Source organism: Eptesicus fuscus, chromosome 1 (assembly GCF_027574615.1).
Source record: "Eptesicus fuscus isolate TK198812 chromosome 1, DD_ASM_mEF_20220401, whole genome shotgun sequence".
NCBI classification, from domain to species: Eukaryota; Metazoa; Chordata; class Mammalia; order Chiroptera; family Vespertilionidae; genus Eptesicus; species Eptesicus fuscus.
The window spans coordinates 20,003,090-20,022,107 of NC_072473.1; the positions used below are offsets into that span (position 1 = coordinate 20,003,090).

At 39.3% G+C, this 19,018-nt stretch overlaps 1 protein-coding gene across 1 annotated transcript in view; it reads left to right on the forward strand.

Annotated features, from left to right (window-relative positions):
• The window catches only part of IL1RAPL1 (interleukin 1 receptor accessory protein like 1), a 743,868-nt gene that overhangs the window by 452,431 nt on the left and 272,419 nt on the right, over positions 1-19,018 (forward strand). The window lies entirely within an intron of this gene.

Sequence of the window (19,018 nt, forward strand, 5' to 3'; positions counted from 1 at the left end):
CAAGTGATGAGCAAGTGTGCTCTCAAAAACTGAATATATAGGTGATTTTGAATTATAAATTGGTATTCAAGGTGAGCCTCTATTATGTCATAGGAATAAGGAAAGGAGAAATAAAGGCAGAAGCATGTTGTTACTACATTAAGAAAAATAATATGTGTATGAGTCCACTATCCTTTATATAGAATTCCAAAATTAAAAAAAAAAAAGCTCTGAAAGTCAAATGTCTTTGTGGTAAATCATTCTACCTAACTTGGATAGATTTGGTGCCTGAGCTTTTCCTGACCTACAGTGAATTATTTCTCTTTATTTACCTCTCTCGATGTAACCTTTCTTATGCTTCATTGCAAAAATATCAGTGTATATGATCACAAGGCTGTCACAGACCCCACCTAGGGTCCTATAGTATATGGATAGCATTATGTTTACAAATCGGAAAAAAGTCTGAATTTCAGAACAGAAAATTCTGAATATTGGAACTTCCTTGTGAGGTATTATGCTAACTGCTTCATCTCATGGAAGCCTCACATCTTCCCTTGGAGATGGACACTGCTATGATGTCCAGTTTATAGATGTGGACAAAAAGGGGCCACATACTAACCTGACTAACTCAGGGAAGGCCTGCATGGTGGCTTTGCAAACTCAGAAACCTAAAGTAACCACAAAGGATGGTCTGCAATTAAATCTTCAATTTAAAAAAAAAACAAACAGTCTGTGGTGGGTAGTCATGTCCTAGGCCATTATCTTCCCTGACAAAGATCAACTTTGATCTTTACTGAGTCTATTGTCTTTTTGTATCTAAGATAACATACCTGTGGAATGTCAGGGTAACTTGTAACTTCCCTTTTCCCCCAACCCCTCAAGGCACAACCAATGTGCCAGGGTGCCAGGAAGGAGACCACAAATTTCTGCATTGTTATTGTTATCATGTTAATTGTTGACTGTTACCTATGCTCACCTAAGTAAAAAAACTATGTGTCTATCATTTTACTGTTTATCCAATCCCAGAGGTCTCCCTGCTTTGCTTTCTCCCGCCTCCCTAATCTATCACCAATGAATTTCATGTAACCCATTTACATCTCCCCCTTCGATTGTAATATATAAAACAAGATTAAAAACACACACAAACACACACACACACACACACACACACACACACACACACACACACACACACCATTCTCCGGAGTACTATCTTGATACATTGAGATTCTGCTTCCCGGCAATTGTCAACAGTTTGGCTCAAATAAACTCACAAAAATTCTTTACAGGTATGAATTTTTTTTATGTTAACTTAGATGAGGAAATTAAGGATTGGAGAGGTGAAATAGGTTGCTCAAGTTCACTCTTCCAGTTATGTATTGCTGCATACTAAACACCCCTGAAATGCAGTGGCTGAAAACAACGCTTTATTGTTATCACACACAATTCTGTGGTTTGACTGGACTCAGTGGGGTGGTTCTCACATGTGACTGCTGTCAGGTAGGAGCCGGGGATGGAATCATCTGGAGATATCTTTACTCACATTATCTGTACCTCACTTGGAATGCCTTGGAGCTGGTCAGGCATCTCTCTCTGCACGTGGTGTCTCTGCATGGCTACATTGCTTCTACCAGCATGGTGGCCTCAGCATAATCAGACCTCTGACATGGAGACTAGCATCCCGTAGACTAGAGCAAGTGTTCCAAGAAACAAGAAGTGGAACTTGACAGTTTATTAAATGCTGGGCTCAGAAACCAGCACATTATTTGCTCCTACTTTTTTTCAGTGGGTGAAAACAGTCAGAGAGATCACCCAAAGAGGATATGGAATGCAGCCCAGTCTATAGGAATGGAGGCTGCCCAGCTTGTAAGTGAACATCTAGGACTCGAAGTCAGGTCTACCTAATGCCCAAATCTATTCACAATGGTGGAAGCTTTCTTGTTCTTTTGCGTAATATTCCTCTCCCCCCTCCCCCGCCCAGTCATTTTCCTATACTCTCCTATTACTAGCAGACTGACTATACTGTAAGAAGGATATTATATGGGCACACACACACAAAAAAAATAGATACTTGTGGCATATTTAATGGGATGGATAGTGAGAATTTGTTCTCTTTATCCTGCTCTTACCTCATTGATCCTGAATTTATCCCCATTTAAAAAATCCTCAACTCGATAGCAGAAAACCTGTCAGAAAATTAAAAAAACAAGGAGAGACTCAAAGAAGCGTTAATGTGAGGAATGGACAGGAGAAAAAGGGGAGAGTATGCATTCTGGAGCATTCCAACTACATGAGCATCTTTACTCCTCCCTCTACCTCTCCTTTACCCCAAAACTCTAATGTATCTCTCCCACTAAAATATAAAACTTTTCATGTCTTTTTTTAAAATATATTTTTATTGGTTTCAGAGAGAAAGGGAGAAGGAGAGAGAGAGATAGAAACATCAATGATGAGAGAGAATCATTGATTGGTTGCCTCCTGCATGCTCCCTACTGGGGATTGAGCCCACAACCGGGGCATGTGCCCTTGACTGGAATTGAACCCAGGACCCTTTAGTCCGCAGGCTGACACTCTATCCACTGAGCCAAACTGGATATGGTGATTCATGTTTTATTTTTGCAAACATTTACCCCAGCTCCTAGCACAGTGACTGGTATGTATCAGTTCCCATTCTGTGGCAGAAATGATGTATGAAGCTCTATAGGTCAGTGGATATGCTTCTCAGACATCTCACTCATAACCTGTCTCTAGGTCACCCTCTATTCAACAAAAAGTAGGAACAACTAGCTGGGTCATGCTCGTTAGCCAACAGGTTTTAGTTTGGGCTGCAATGAGACCTTGAGCTGTTCTTGCCCTTGTGAGTTAAGCTTTGGAGTCTAGTCAACTTGGAGACAAATAGAGGAGGCCTTGAGAATTGAAGTTACATACTGATTTATGCAGGAATAATCACAGTGCTGTTCAGACGGAGAGTTGATGCACTAGTAGTCTCTGTAGGGAAAATCAAAAATTCATTGGGATTTAGCAAACTGGCAGTCATGATTTTGGGACCTATCCTCATTTGGACAAACCTATCACATGTGTCAATATAGCATGGTTCTTTCAGGGGGCTTTTGGGGTGAGACCCACAGCAGGCAGTTATGCTGATAAAATCTAGCTGAACAGTAGCACTGCATTCATCATTCTTCCTTGGGCATTTGCTTTCCAAGTCCTTTCTCTCCTCACCTTATCTCCTGGATGTTGAACATACAAGCATCCTCCCTCGCCCTATATTCCACTACCTCCCAATAACTACACAACTTCTTATTTCTTCAGCAAACTTCATGGTTTTCTGGCTCCTCTCAATTTTTTTTCTTGTCAAATGAAAACAATTGATGGTTCCTTCCTACAAAAATAAATGTCACTGCCTGGAGCATCCCTGAATTCGAGGTCATTAGCACAGGGTGAAAATATGAAGCATGGCTTTTTATGATTTACCCCTCTGGTTTGAGTGAAGATGCTGTAGTGGTTGAGAACATTTTCTAAGAGAGAATAATGAGCCTCAGGGCCAAGAAAGTAGTTAAGCCCAACAGTTCAGGTTGGTTCTGGTTGCTATGCTACAAGCATCAGTAAAGAACTTGCTGCCTTCCCAGTGGTAGAATTGTTACATATCAACATGGGGGGCCGGGGCTTTCAGATCTCTTTATCCAATTGCGTCATTTTACCTGTTAAGAAATTGGGAACCAACTAGGTAAAGCCATCTTCCCACAGACCTGCAATAATACATTGAGACTATATAACCCCACTCTCCTAATTCCTCCTATCTTAGTGACCATACCACAGTGCTGTATTCAGATCAGAACTATTTTCCTTTGTCCATCAATATATCCTATGTGATTAACTCTGTCCCACACTTGCACATCACTGTGACTTATACTCCAGCCACCTCAAAACTATTTTTAAGTTTCTATATCTCCTTTATAGGGTGGGTGCTTGGTCAAGAGAACTTTCCTTATTCTTGGTTCATTTGCTACCAACATATACATTCATGCCCTCTGCTCATATTGAGTAATTGTGCCCATGTTGCCAGGGAAACTAGCAAGCCTTTTGGCCAAAAGATGGATAAGAATAAGATCAGGTCTGCTGATCATAATGTAACCTTCCCTTTAGTCTCACCATGCCTGGCTGATGGGAGAGATTTGCCCTCTCAGTAAAGATTGTAACTCCAGCAAATAGTGGATTGTATTACCTGCTCTATACTAGCTCATGAGGAGCCCATCCAATGAGGAAGGGTCCTGACATACAGTGTAGCCCTCTGTGGAACCTATGGCAGAAACCCATATTTGAAGCATGTGTCAAAGATGTCTAATGTGAAGATTTACTCCTCACTCAGAGTCTGAAAGACAGCAACTGGTCCAGGTGTCTCCATGGAAGTCTTAGTGAAGGAGCTCCCAGGAAGCAAACAGTACAGGGTGAAAGGGTGATACCTCTGCCTTTGACCTTTCAGCTCAATCTAAAAAACAAAGGGACCTTTCTCAGGAAAAGAGGTTGGAGCTGGCATTTGGTTTTTGGCAACTGGGGTCTGAGATTGAGCAGCTGGTCATATGCTCTGACAGCCAAACTAGTATTTCATATGTCAGGCAGAGGGAAAGGAACTGTGGCATGTCCAGAAAGGAATCTTCTCAAAGGGTCTTAAAACAGAACCTGGACTTACTAGATCTGGGACATAAACTCTTTTTCTCAGCGAAGAGGCCTCATTCTGCTAGTCAGTAGAGGCTCCTTTACTATCTTCCACCAGCTCATGAACCACAAAAGCAGGTATATTTAGTATTGACTCTTGAGGCCAGGGGATTTTCTTTTCCTTAGGCTTCTAAATTTGAGTGGCATATCCTTTTAAAATATGGATATTTATCCCTAGCCGGTTTGACTCAGTGGATAGAGCATCGGCCTGCGAACTGAAAGGTCCCAGGTTCGATTCCGGTCAAGGGCACATGCCCGGGTTGTGGGCTCGATCCCCAGTGTCGGGGGGGGCTTGCTGGAGGCAGCCGATCCATGCTTCTCTCTCATCATGGATGTTTCTATCTCTCTCCCACTCTTTCTTCCTCTCTAAAATCAATAAAAATATATTTTAAAAATATGGATATTTACTTTCCTCAAAATGACTGGAAAATTGGAAGTATAAGGAGCAAGAAATGATCTCCATAGGCCTAATTAACAAATCATACTGTGTGATGGAAAGACAGGTGAGGAATTAATCTTTCTTGGAAGTAATATATGAGAGGATTTTGTTAATTGTCATAGTGTTTCCTCTACTCTTCCCCCTCTCATTCATAACTGTTATAGTAGCTGGAATCAGGCAATATAGGATAAAATAATTTATTTGATCTTAACTTTACTGGTTTTCAGTTTTTATCTCAAATTTTTCCAGAAGGTCAAGCTCCATTTGTGGCTCCACCCCTTTCACATTGTGATCTCAATCTTCCTCTCAAGCATAAACCCATTGCACTTCCCTTCCATCTACCACCCCTTCTATGCCCTAACTCCACCGAACTAACTGAAAAAATGCAGTGGACTTTTAACCCACGGCACATACTCCTTCTTTTAGTAGAATGTATATCTCCTTTTCTTCTACCAGATAAACTGTAACTTGTCCTATAAGTTCCATCTGAGTTACTTAGCCTTCTGCAAGGATCTTATGCATGTATCATATCTTCTTTATTAATACACCTTGGAGAATGTCTCCTTGGCTGATCTGTAGCTCAAAGCAGTTTTACTTCTCCCAAATGATTGGTTTATATTTATCAGTGCTGAATAGTGGCTCCCATCAGGTTTTCCTTTTAACAATGGTTGCCAGAACTTTCACAGCCAAAATTGTAGCCCATGTGCAATCAAGGCTATGAATTTTCCCAATTACATTCCTGGCCATATTTTATGAATGGACCCTTGCTTTTCTTTTACTTTTAAATTTGATATCTTGTCTTTTATGTATCATTTTATGGAACTTCTTTCTGGAACAAGGTGGCCAAGGAAGAAAGGTAGGAAGGGAGGGAGGAAAAGGCATGCGGGGGTGTGGGGGGGGCGGGGGAGAGATGGAAGGAAGAATTCAAACTCAAAAGCTACTTTATTTATAATTCTGTAACCTAGAAAAATTAGTTTTCACTCATGCTCTCCTAGCACTTTGAAGAAGCTTCTATTATTGCATTTGTATCACTTCATGTCAATTCTTCTTTTCTTGGACTTTTATTCTTGTACCTGGCTGCAAATTCTTTAAAAACAAAGACAGCTTCTTACTTGGTATTCCCAGCTTCTGGCTCAGTTCCTGACTCAATTAACTGTTCAATACATGTTTATTGAGTGAGCAGTAGCTGAAAAATAGCTCCAAAGTTTTAATCAAATCACATAAATTGATTTAACTAATTGGGGTTCTGTTCAATATTGAGACTCGTTCTCTAGATCAGACTTCTGACCTTCAGAACTTAATATGTGACTAGTCACAGTCATATTTTTCACTGTACTTGTCTCCAACTGAATTTTATCAAATAACCTGTAGTTTTATTTTATACAAATCAGATCATATTAAATATAATTTAAAATATTTTCATGAAATACGATAAGATCCTACTGGGGCACAGCAAAACCCAATTATACCTTCATGACATATGCTCTTTTTAAGCAAATCCATTTGTGTACACTAAACTCTAACAATCTTTTCTCAAACTTGGTATCGTCTTATAAATAGTGCCAATACCAAATGGGAATTAATAAGCCATTATATTATCTCTATCCTGGATTATTTCTCTAAGCAGAATCATCAACATTGATACACACCAGGGCTTTATTTGAAGTTAATGGAAAATCGGTTACATCAGCATAACAGATAATTATATTCATGCTCTTTAATAGATGATGAAACTCTACAATATGCACATCCCAGTGAGCACAGGCATGTTCAAACTTCCTTTCTTTGCAAGTTGAAACAGGTTTGACCACTACAACATTTATTTATGTAGGTCTTCCAGGTCATCGCCTGAAATGTCATTTGAAACATTAAAATAGAAATAGAATAGCATGAATAAATTATTATTGATTCTGATTTTCTTTGTTATTCAGAGAAGTCACAGGCACAGGAAGAAAGAAGAATGTGTTGTTAGCTACAAAATGGATAACCTTACATGTTGTTTTTTAAGTTGCAAGAATAGAAGGATTTGACAGTTTCTTCACAGTCATGGGCACATTGTTATTTAAATAAAGGACCAATCAAAAGTGAATTAACCATTAATACAGATGTGTGTCTTATACACATGCATTCACATGCATAAGCACAAGTGCTGTGGGTCAGAGCTGCCTCTGGATAAATTATAATGATGTCACAGCAGTCGCCAAAATAGACCGGACACCAGAACAGAGTGTTAAACGGAACTGTCTAATAAGCTAGTGCCAGCTCCCCACCTCTCCAGCATGCTGCCTTGCTGAGTTTCAGTAAAAGAAGACGAAAATTAATCAATATTTGCACCAGATGGTGTCTGGAGGAAATTTACTTCCGAACCTAGTCAATAATTGTAGTTCTGTCAAAGATGCAGTTTCCTTGACAATATATCTCATCAGTGACTTAACCATTTGGAAATGTCTCCTTTCAGTGCTCAGTGTTCTCAAAATAACAGCAGTTTCAGCCAGATTGGGGCCACCACTCCTTTTTATTTCCCTTCTTTCTTGGTCTCAGCATCATCAAAAACTGAAGGGTGGCCCTATTCAGACGGTGTCATCCCATGCACCAAAAGTTTGCAGGTTCAATCCCTGGTCAGGGCATGTACAGGAGGCAACTGATTGATGTTTTTTTCTTACCTCTCTCTCTCTCTCTCTCTCTCTCTCTCTCTCTCAAAATCAATAAAAACATATCCACATATTCTTGGGTGAGGATTACAAAAAAGAAAGAACTGGAGGGCAGGGTAGAAATTATAATGTAAGAAGAGAAATCTAAGGTTGAGTGATAGATATGGCCTTTTAGTCCCCCAGATTCCTAAGGGAAAGCATCTATCTTATAAGCCTTTCACAAGGAGCCTCCTTTAGGTTGCATTCTTATTTTCTCTTCATTCTTCTAATGTGAATCTTTTTACTAAGGCACCTATGGTAGTTTACTATTAATGCTGTAACAGTTACCACAGACTTAGTTCTTTAAAACAATACCAATATATTAGTTTCCAGTTATGAAGGTCAGAAGTCTGGAATAGATCCCACTAGGCCAGTGGTCGGCAAACTCATTAGTCAGCAGAGCCAAATATCAACAATACAATGATTGAAATTTCTTTTGAGAGTCGAAAACTGACTTCTGCACATGGGCCACTAAGTTTCAATCGTGCCTGCACGTGGTATTTTGTGGAAGAGCCACACTCAAGGGGCCAAAGAGCTGCATGTGGCTCGCAAGCCACAGTTTGCCGACCACTGCACTAGGCTAAGATTAAGGTATTGACATGACTACATTCCTTTCTGGAGAATACAGGACAGAATTGGTTTCTTTGCCTTTTCCAAATTATAGAGGCTGCCCAAATCTGGCTCCTCTATTCAAAGGCAATGGCCAGCTGAGTCTTTCTTGTGCTGCATTCCTCTCACAATATCTCTCCTGCCTTCTTCTTCCTCTTGTAAGAACACTTATGCTTATAATTACACTAGAGGCCCAGTGCACGAATTCGTGCATGGGTGGAGTCCAGCTGGCCCTCCCCTATTGGGGGGGGGGCTTATCAGGGGCAGGGCTGGCCAGGGGAGGGGCCATGGGCAGTTGGCTGGTCGGCCCCGCCCCCAGTTAGGGTGAGGGTGGTGATTGGGGCCCCAGTGCACATCAAAGCAACCAGTCGTTCAGTCACTTGGCTTTTATATATATAGATTGGGCCCACTCAGATAATACAGGATAATTTCCATTTTTTAAGGTCAGCTGAATGCCGTCTGATACCTTAATTTTTCCTTAACATGTAGCATAATATACTCACAGATTCCACAGATTAGGACATGGACACCTTTTTTTTTTGGGGGGGGGGCAGCATTATTCTACCTAACACAGCATCTTTCTGGAAGCCTCATCTTCTACTCAAATGGACTCAGCATCCCATTTTTAAATTTCTTAAATTGGAGTCCTTCACTCATTCTAGGCAGTGGTATTTCAGGATGCTAAAAGGCTGCTGCTATTATAAGCTTGGCAAATGAGGAGTGTGTAAGGACTTAAATCTTTGTCTCTTCAGGCCTAAGACCCTAATCAAGGATGCCATTTATAAAGTTCTATCAGATGTCTTCATGTTATTGACATTTTGGGGGTAACTTTGGAATCATTGTCAGTTGCATGTTTGCACCCAATGGAAAATTAGTTCTTAGATACAGAGACTCCAAACAGTCATCAAGCCAGTTGTTTTAAAAAACTAAAAATAGTATAAGACTACAGAGATATTGCAGATAGTGCTAGACTAGTTCTGGCTATTAGGTTAAATTGGTAGGTGTTTGGCAACTCTGCTGCAAAAACAGTGAAACCATTGTCAGCAGTTAGATCACAAGAATGGAAACCGGTGAGAGCATCGACACAACACTGTGTCTACAAAACATTGATTCTAAGTCATCCCCAAGAAGACTCCATATAACCCATGGGAGAGTGGGAAGACAATGTAAGCATTTCTATATTTATTATATCTATTTTAAATAAGAACTTAAGTATTATTAATATTTAAAATACAGATTGACACTGTCATGATCATTTGGTTTATACTTCAGCTACTCACATATCACACAAGTAAATTAAAGCCTTTATTTGAGACAAAGTAGGAATCTCACCCTGCAGAGAGGCTGACCGGGTCTCCTCACTCATATGCTGTCACCTGAGCATGACTAATTGCAATACTCATGGAACCACTAAGTGGGTTGATTGTTATATTATCTAGTTTTAATATAACAAAATGGATAAGTGTTTTAAAAATAGATAAGTGTTTAGAGATTATTACAAGATACTATGGATGGAGATAATACTAAAAAGATGAGCATAGGTAAACATCAAGCCAATGAAAGAAACGACTTTTATCCAACCTCCAGTACTGTCTTCATCAGTCACGAAAATTCCCAATATAATCAGATCTGATACATTCAATTTTGAGCAGAAAAGTATTTATTTTATTTTATTTTTATTTTTATTTTTTATTGTTTAAAATATTACAAATAGTAGTACATATGTCTCCTTTTTTCCCCATTGACCTCCCCCAGCCTCTCCTAACCTCTGGTCACATGCCCTCATCCCCCGTCCCAGTGTCTTTTGTCCATTGGTTATGCTTATATGCATGCATACAAGTCCTTCGCTTGATCTCTTTCCCCCCCTCCCCAACACTCCCAGCCTTCCCACTGTAATTTGACAGTCTGTTCGATGCTTTACTGCCTCTGTATCTATCATTTTGTTCATCAGGTTATAATGTTCTTTATTTTCCATAAATGAGTAAGATCATGTGGTATTTTCCTTTCATTGCCTGGCTTATTTCACTTAGCATAATGCTCTCCAGTTCCATCAATGCTGCTGCAAATGGTAGGAATTCCTTCTTTTTATGGCAGCGTAGTATTCCATTGTGTAGATGTACCACGGTTTTCTAATCCACTCATCTGCTGATGGGCATTTAGGCTTTTTCCAAATCTTAGATATTGTAAAATGGAACTGCCATTTCACCCAGTAATACCACTTCTAGGAATATATCCCAAGAAAACAGAAATACCAATCAGAAAGGATATATGCACCCCTATGTTCATAGTACTTTTTATTTTAAATGAACATGATAAAAATAAAATTATTTTGCATTTATTGATACTTTCATCTTTAGCTCTATTTACATTTCCATATAATGTTTGCAATACATTATCAAAAAGTCTATATTTGTACTTTATAAATACATATATACTTATTGTGATTATATATATTTATATTTGTTTTATGGATAAGGGTGTATCATTTTATTGTTTGTACACTGCTATTCTAGAGGACAGAGCTTTTGGAAGGATGTAACAAAGACCAAAGAAAAGTTTGGACACGAAAAAATGGTGAAAAGGACATCAAAAGAGGGTATACAAGGGAACTCTAGTGTAGGCCACAGGACATGTTACACTAAGTTGGATCTGGCATTGTCAGAAACTGAAGTCTTTTATTGGACCTCTATATAGTACTTCTATCATATTATAGGGTCCATGACATATTTTATAAAGTAAAATGGCTCAGTAAGATCCTTAAATGGCTCAGTAAGATCCTTAAAATTGTAAAATTTCCACTTTGTTTTCTTTTTATTTTTTTATTTTTATTGATTTAAGAGAAGAAGGGAAAGGAAGAGAGATAGAAACATCAATGATGAGAAAGAATCATTGATCAGCTGCCTCCTGCATGCCCCTCACCTGGTACTGAGCCCATAACCCGGGCTTTACTGCCCTGACTGGTAATCAAACCATGACCTCCTGATTCATAGGTTGATGGTCAACCACTGAGCCATGCCAGCCGGGCTCCACTTGTTTTCAATGCTAAAAATAAAAAATAAACTGCCACCAAGGTTACAGAAATATGTCTTTTCCTATTACTTAGAGCCATGAAGCATCTCAGAAATATATTCATTATAATATTAAAATATCAAATAAAATTTTATACAAACTGGATTTAATTGGCAATTTAAGCTGCAGCTAGCATATAGTGAGTCCACCTCATAGTTAGTGAGTCTCTGGACACAGTGATCTTACATTTGGCTACTCTTTATTGACTTAAAAAATTAATAATATGCATTTTAAAGGAAATGACTGGAGAATTTAAGCTACAAAGTGCTCCATCCTATGAAGGTTGGTTATTTTATGAGTTAGGAGTTTTTCATAACTTCTATTTGAACATAATACAGAAGCATCCTTCAAAATGTTACCTTTAAGATCACTGAAGCTAAGAGATTTAAAGGTCAAAGTGCATGTTATCCATTTTCTGGTCATTTTTAACTTACAGGAAAGCCCTCTGATGCCCTCATTTTTTGTTTAATTTTTTTTTCATTTTTTCAGCTGCTTTAGGAATTAATTTCATATCACAAAGGAAGGACAGAAAAACGTTTTTCTTCCTCCTGCCCCAAGCTCACCTTCCTTGACAAGATTTTTATCTGCATTGACCCAGTACTAGTAACCTACACATAGCAGCAACTTCTGAGATGCTCAGTGGAATGTGGAAAGGCCCTTAATGACTGATGAAAGCCATCAGGAAAGCCGGAGATAATTGTAAAGGATTCTGTGGCAGAATGGCCCTACAAGCCTTTTTTGTAAGCCCATGTCATTTCATTACCATTAACAGTTTCCCCCAGCTCTCCCTCCCAATGCAGAGAATCATGGGAATTTGACCCAGCCTCACATGTACAGTTGCATATTCTGTGTGCAGGGATAGAAAGATAAACTCTTCTTCCTTGGTAAGATGCCCTAGCAGAAGTGCCTGCAGGTGTTTCCTCCAGAAGGTATCACATTAGTACTTACTTAAGTACTAGAGCAAAGTCTTCGGTCAGATAATCTAATAAGAATGTGAACAGTTGCCCGGCCCGTGTGGCTAAGTGGTTGAGCATTGACCTATCAATCAGGAGGTCACGTTCAATTCCCAGTCAGGGCACATGGCCAGGTTGTGGGCTCCATCCCCAGTGTGCGGTATGCAGGAGGCATCCGATCAATGATTCTCTGTCATTATCGATGTTTCTATCTCTCTCTCCCTTCCTCTCTGAAATCAATAAAGATATTTTTAAAAAAAGAATTCTAACACTCAACCTATCTCATTTCATCCTCAGATCACAGAAACCCAATTAAGTAGTATTTCCCCACTTCATAGACCTCATAGATCAGGGAAGGGAATTTCTGAAAGGTTAATTGATGTACTGAAGGGCACATAGTAGAGTGCCCTGCTCAGTCCCACATGCCTTTTCATTGTTCTACATTATGCTGTCCCTTCTGAATGGATTATTAGGTCAATATTGCTGTTATTAATTCTGCCTAAATAATGAATGTCATCATACATTTAGAATGTTGTTCTATATCTTCATTCTACTATCATCTGTAATTGAAATTGTTCAGAAATGTTTGATAATCCTGATTTTTTGGAAAACAACTTTTCCTTCCATAAATTTTTTCTTCGGTATTTTTTTCATTGAATATTTCCCCCTTTAGCTTTGACAGTCTTTCAGATTGATTCTCTCTGCCCAAGTCGTAACTCTCTTTCTTTTAACTAGCAGTCGCCATGCAAATGCTGGTGCATCCTGTCATGCTTCTTTAAATGTGATTGCAATAAATATAAGGAGTGTATTTATTCAAAGATTTAATTGTTAAAATGACAGAGCTGTGCTTGTCTTTAAAACATCTTCTCATAGCTCTGTGGTCATAGCTACATAAGGTGCCAACCATTCTTGCATCCTGTGCTTAAGAAATGACATGTGGCAAAGATAGAGCACCTTGCTCTGAGCCCATTGTATATACTAACTCCATAGCAAAATATTCTTAACCAGTATACACACATCATGCATCAAACCATAACCCCTGTCCCAGTGCACTTTACAAATTAAAAGTCCATTGTCAAATAGTAAGTTCTTTGTACTTTGGAGATCTGACATGACCTTAGAATTTAATCTTTCACCTGTATACATTTACTCTTAAATCAGATTCGAATACCAGGGCAACTGTATAGAACTTAAGTTCCTCGTCTCTGGTTTTCTAGTAGAAATATCCACCTGAATTTTTTACGGGCCCTTCCAATTCAACTTATCTAAGTCAAACTCATCCCTCTCACCACTCTCAGAACTTCCTTATCTCACCCTCCAAACTGGTCATTCTCTTAGTTACTTGGGCTTGGACGTGTCATGCTTTAGCCTTTTGCCCCTCTTATTTCATGGCCCGTTCTGTATTTGTAATAGCCTTTCAATTTCCATTGCCACTCTCCTTACCTTTCTGGGACTACACCATAGACCTTAACCAATCTCCCTTCTACTCTCTCTCCTCCTCTCTGCTTTCCAAACTACTCCAAGGTTGATCTCCCTAAATCAACATTTTGCATATACCCTTTACCTCCTCAATACATGCATTTTTAAATCCTCATCTGAGCATATGTTTTTACTGATTTTATTTAGAGAGAGAGGAACATTGATGCAAGAAAAAAACATTGACCGGTTACCTCCTACAGGTGCCACTACCGAGTATCAAACCCAAAACCTAGCTATGTGCCCTGCCCTGGAATCAAACCTTTTGGTGTAGGGGATGACACTCCAACCAACTGAGCTACCTGGACTGGGCAAAACATGTATTTCTTCTAAAATTAAATCCAGAGAGACCACCATTCAAATGTTTTTACTTACGGCTTAAAACCATCACTCCAACATCTACACTGTCCCCTAACATGATAGGAGCAAAACCAAACTCCTTGTCCACATGCTATTTTCATTTCCATTATGGTTCTTTACTTATGACTTATACATTGACAGCACCACAATTTCTGTTATTGATGATAGATAATGACAGGTCAGCCCTCTATCCCAAGTAGTTCCATGGCTCTTTGAGGGGGGGGGGAAATATACAGAAATAGTCTAAAGAAAGAAAAAACAAACATTCTAAACATTGGTATTCTTAGATCTGTTGTCTGGATTGAGTACACACCTGGTCCTATGCCAATCATTTTAAGCAATGCCGGGTAGGTTTAATTCAATAGTTTTTCCCCCTCCAGCTGTTATAAAAGTAAAGAAGGGATCTAGGGTCTGGCATGTGAATATTGTAGGTGAGGGATTCTTAGCTGAGCATAACTCTGGAAGCTTCCCACATCTTAGGGACTATCTGCAGTCATAGGTCTGAGGAGAAAGCCTCGATCTCTCTTTGCTTACCACATGCAATCTTGCATAACATCGTTGCATTTCAACCATCTCACAAAACTGCATTTCTATTATTCTGAAATCACTTTGTCTTTCCCAGAGAGACTGACAGATGAAACAGATTCCTATGTTCACCCCCAGTGCTTGTGCATTATTAATAAACTGTTAGGAAACATAGTTTCATACAAGAGCTATAAACATTATTTGGGGAAGAGGAAAAGTCTGGGTGTGCTAAGACAAAATAGTGCTTCTGATAGCTCTATCTGATGTGTCTTAAACCAAATTATAATGAAAACTCAGGTCATTGAATTTGTAATGACTGGAAAACAAATGAAACAGGGATATAGGTGAATAAATTCTGAATTCCTTTTCAAGTCATTTCAAAGAACATGTTAACTAATACAATTGGTGGCCAAACTATGGTGTAAATGGAGCGAAGGTCAAATTTAGGTTCTATTTGGGGCTGAAGAAAGACCTGCCTATGGCCATTGTTTGCACTCCTAAAACTGATTTGCCAACTCTTGTGTGTAACAAGGTGTATGATGAAAAAACACAGGAAACTAAAACAACAGATTACTCCATAAAACTCTAGATATCAAAACACATGTCTTACAATGGTTAGGTTTGTTACAACAGCTTCCTACAAAACAAAGCACAATGGGGAAAAAAAAACAAAAATCATGCATGAACCAATGAAACATACAGATTGACTCGGTATTGCACCCAGACATCATCCTAACAAAAAACAAAATTTTCGGGGTTGTTGTTTTTTTATTAGTAACATTAAACACACAGTCATCATGCTTCAAATATGAATATTTAGTCTGGGGTTACAAATGTATAAAATCAACCTGCATCTCCCTTTCTTTTCTGAATTTGACAGGAAAAGTGTTTGTGGTGCCAAGGAAGATTAGAGGTCTTAGAGAACCTCAGATTTAGGCTCCAGTTCCAGTCCTGCCTTTTCCTAGTTATGTGTCTTTGACCAAATCAACTAACCTCTGGGATCCTATCCCTTCACCTGAAAGTGTGGAAAAATTACACTTTATAAATGATCATTTTATAAATATACTAGAGGCCCATTGCATGAAGTTCATGCAGGGGGCTCAGCCCTCGCAGCCCTGGCTTGGTCCAGAAGGTTGTCCAGAAGGACAACCAGAGGTCATTCAGCTGTCTGTTCTAATTAGCATATTATGCTTTTATTATTATAGACTAGAGGCCCAGTGCATGAAATTTGTGCACGGGGTGGGGGGTGTCCCTCAACCCAGCCTGCACCCTCTCCAATCCAGGACTGCTGGCTCCCAACTGCTCACCTGCCTGCCTGCCTGCCTGCCTGATTGCCCCTAACCACTTCTGCCTGCCAGCCTGATCACCCCTAACCACTCCCTGCAAGCCTGATCGAAGCCTAACTGCTCCCCTGCTAGCCCGATTGCCCCTAACTGCCCTCCCCTGCCAGCCTGGTCACCCCTAACCTCCCTCCCCTGCCAATCTGGTCGCCCCTAGCTGTTCTCCCCTGCAGGCCTGGTCACCCCCAACTGCCCTCCCCTGCTGGCCCGGTCCCCCCTAACAGCCCTCCCTTGCCAGCCCGGTCAGCCCTAACTGCCCTCCCCTGCTGACCTGGTTGCCCCCAACTTCCCTCCCGTGCAGGCCTGGTCCCCCCCAACTGTCCTCCCCTGCAGGCCTGATCGCCCATAACTGCCCTCCCCTGCTGGCCTGATTGCCCACAACTGCCCTCCCTGCTGGCCATCTTGTGGTGGCCATCTTGTGTCCACATGGGGGCAGCCATCTTTGACCACATGGGGGCGGCCATCTTGTGTGTTGGAGTGATGGTCAATTTGCATATTACATCTTTATTATATAGGATGACACATAGATAATACATATGTGATATAAAAATATTTAAGATAATAAAAATATTTGCTTATTCCATATTAATGTTATATAATGCATTCATAGTATATTAAAATAAGCATGCATATTAATTTAAAATGTATATCATAATATTTATTAATTATACATATTACATAAGTACTAAATATATATGATTGCAGTACTCTTCTATGACCCAACAACATTACAAAGCATGTACATACATATGTAATGTATGTAGGGTCATAGAAGTGTACTCTAATTAAAAAGCTTCTTAATATTATTAGACTATTGGCACATTTAATGCTGCTGGCTTCCAATGTAATCTACTTTAGAAACAGCCATTGATGAGATTATCTCTCTTTATGTTTTTAACTTTCTTTACCTGGCTTGACTTTTATGCCATTATATTAGGTAAGTGTTCATTTTCCATGGGAACAGATTGCCAACAAGCACACACATACAAATAATGCACTGAGAAGGATGGTGCTGGTGCTTACATTTTTTTCTGTAAGGCAACAGAGCTTTTCTCATTACTGCAAATGCATGAATGAATGAGCAACTTTGCAAGCATAGACGTTCCATACATTTTCTCATCAAACAGCCCCATTGCTTCCTCAGTACTTTTTTCTGTTCAGCATTATTGATTTTTCCAATAATTGAGTTTGTTTGCAATAAGCTGAACCGAAGCATAACCTTTCACTAATTAGAAAAAATGTATGGGTATTAGCTTGAGGAAGCAAGAGCACTCCCTGTGTGTTTTCTAGCACAAATGCAAGGTGATGTTTTGTGTGATTGCTATTGTTTCTTTTTTCCCTTGTGACAATGTTAAGTCTGATGCCAAAAAAAGAAAAAGTCTGAGAACCTTTTAAATAACTCCTGCCCATTCCAGGAAATAAAAAAACCTACCAAGGTCAGTGTGAATGGATGTGAAACTAGTACCTTAGAATACAAATCTATGCCATTACTCTCTCTTAGTTCTAAGCCTCTGACATTATTTACAATTGTTTTTACACTCTATTCCACATTAAAATCAAGCACCTTAATTATCTTCTTTGTTTTAACTACAGAATTAAGAAAATATTCATTGATTCATATTTATATTCTCCAGGTAATTAGCACTATGAGATATCTTGAGGTAAGAACTAGGAAGGGTATATTTTTTGTTTTGCTGTTAGTTTTTCACCATTTCTGGTCAGATAGATTGAATTAGCCAATGCAGATTCTTAAACTCAGCAAAATTTAATCATGTAATTACATTTATATAATACAAAAAAATGCTTTACTTCAGCATCTATTTCTGGTGCATGGTGATTAAAAATGACTCATTTTTCGTAAATTCTGAAATCTGATAGTATTCCTTGAATGAAGTAATTTATGTCAGAAATAAATTGAAAATGAGGACAGCAGTGGTCAGTTAGGTGCAAACAAAATGCCACAGAATAAAAGGTAAAATGTAACTTGGAATTATTAAGCGAAAATCAAGGTGCCTATAAAAATATAAACCAGACATTGTTAGGGAAATCTCTATTAGAAGAGGAAGCCAGAAATCATCATATTAACATCACCATAAGTTGTCATTCTATTTTTTTAACTTAACCATGAGACCATCCTGACTCCACAATTCATAAGGAGACTAAACAGAAAATGGTCTTGAATCCATTTCCATAACAGTATAGGTATTTGCAGATGCATCCTTGGCTGAACAAAACTCTGCTTGATAGATACAGTGCTATCACTAAACAACAGAAATGCTAAATGCTAAGAATAAATTAATGCCTTCAAGCTCCATCCTCTGAGTTAGCTCGTTCTCTGAAGACCTTTATCATAAATGGGATTCCATATGTGACAGCTGAAAGGAAGCATGTTAGTTGGACAACTGCCTCTACAAGGACCCTTCTCTGTCTCCTCTGATTTTTAAATAGCTTTGTTCTTCATCAGTTCTTCACTCCTACGGGGCTATATGCTGACTCCTGATAAGGAGTATTCACCCCCATTTAAAATGTATGCATAAAGCAAAGGTCTCTGCTCTGCGCTATGCCACTGTGGGTTTTGGTCACCATAAAGTCACTTGAGTGCTCAGGGAATAGAACTACCATATCCTACATAATTTCTTCCTTTTAACAATCTGCCATTATTAAGATACACATTATTTTTGGACATCAAAATTCCTGCTCTATTACTTTATATCAAACTAGAGGCCCAGTGCATAAAATTCGTGAACTCAGGGGGGTCCCTCAGCCTGGCCTGCACCCTCTCGCAGTCCAGGAGCCCTTGGGGGATGATCAACTGAAAGCTTAGAGTGGGGAGTGGGCCTAAGCTGGCAGTCAGACATCCTT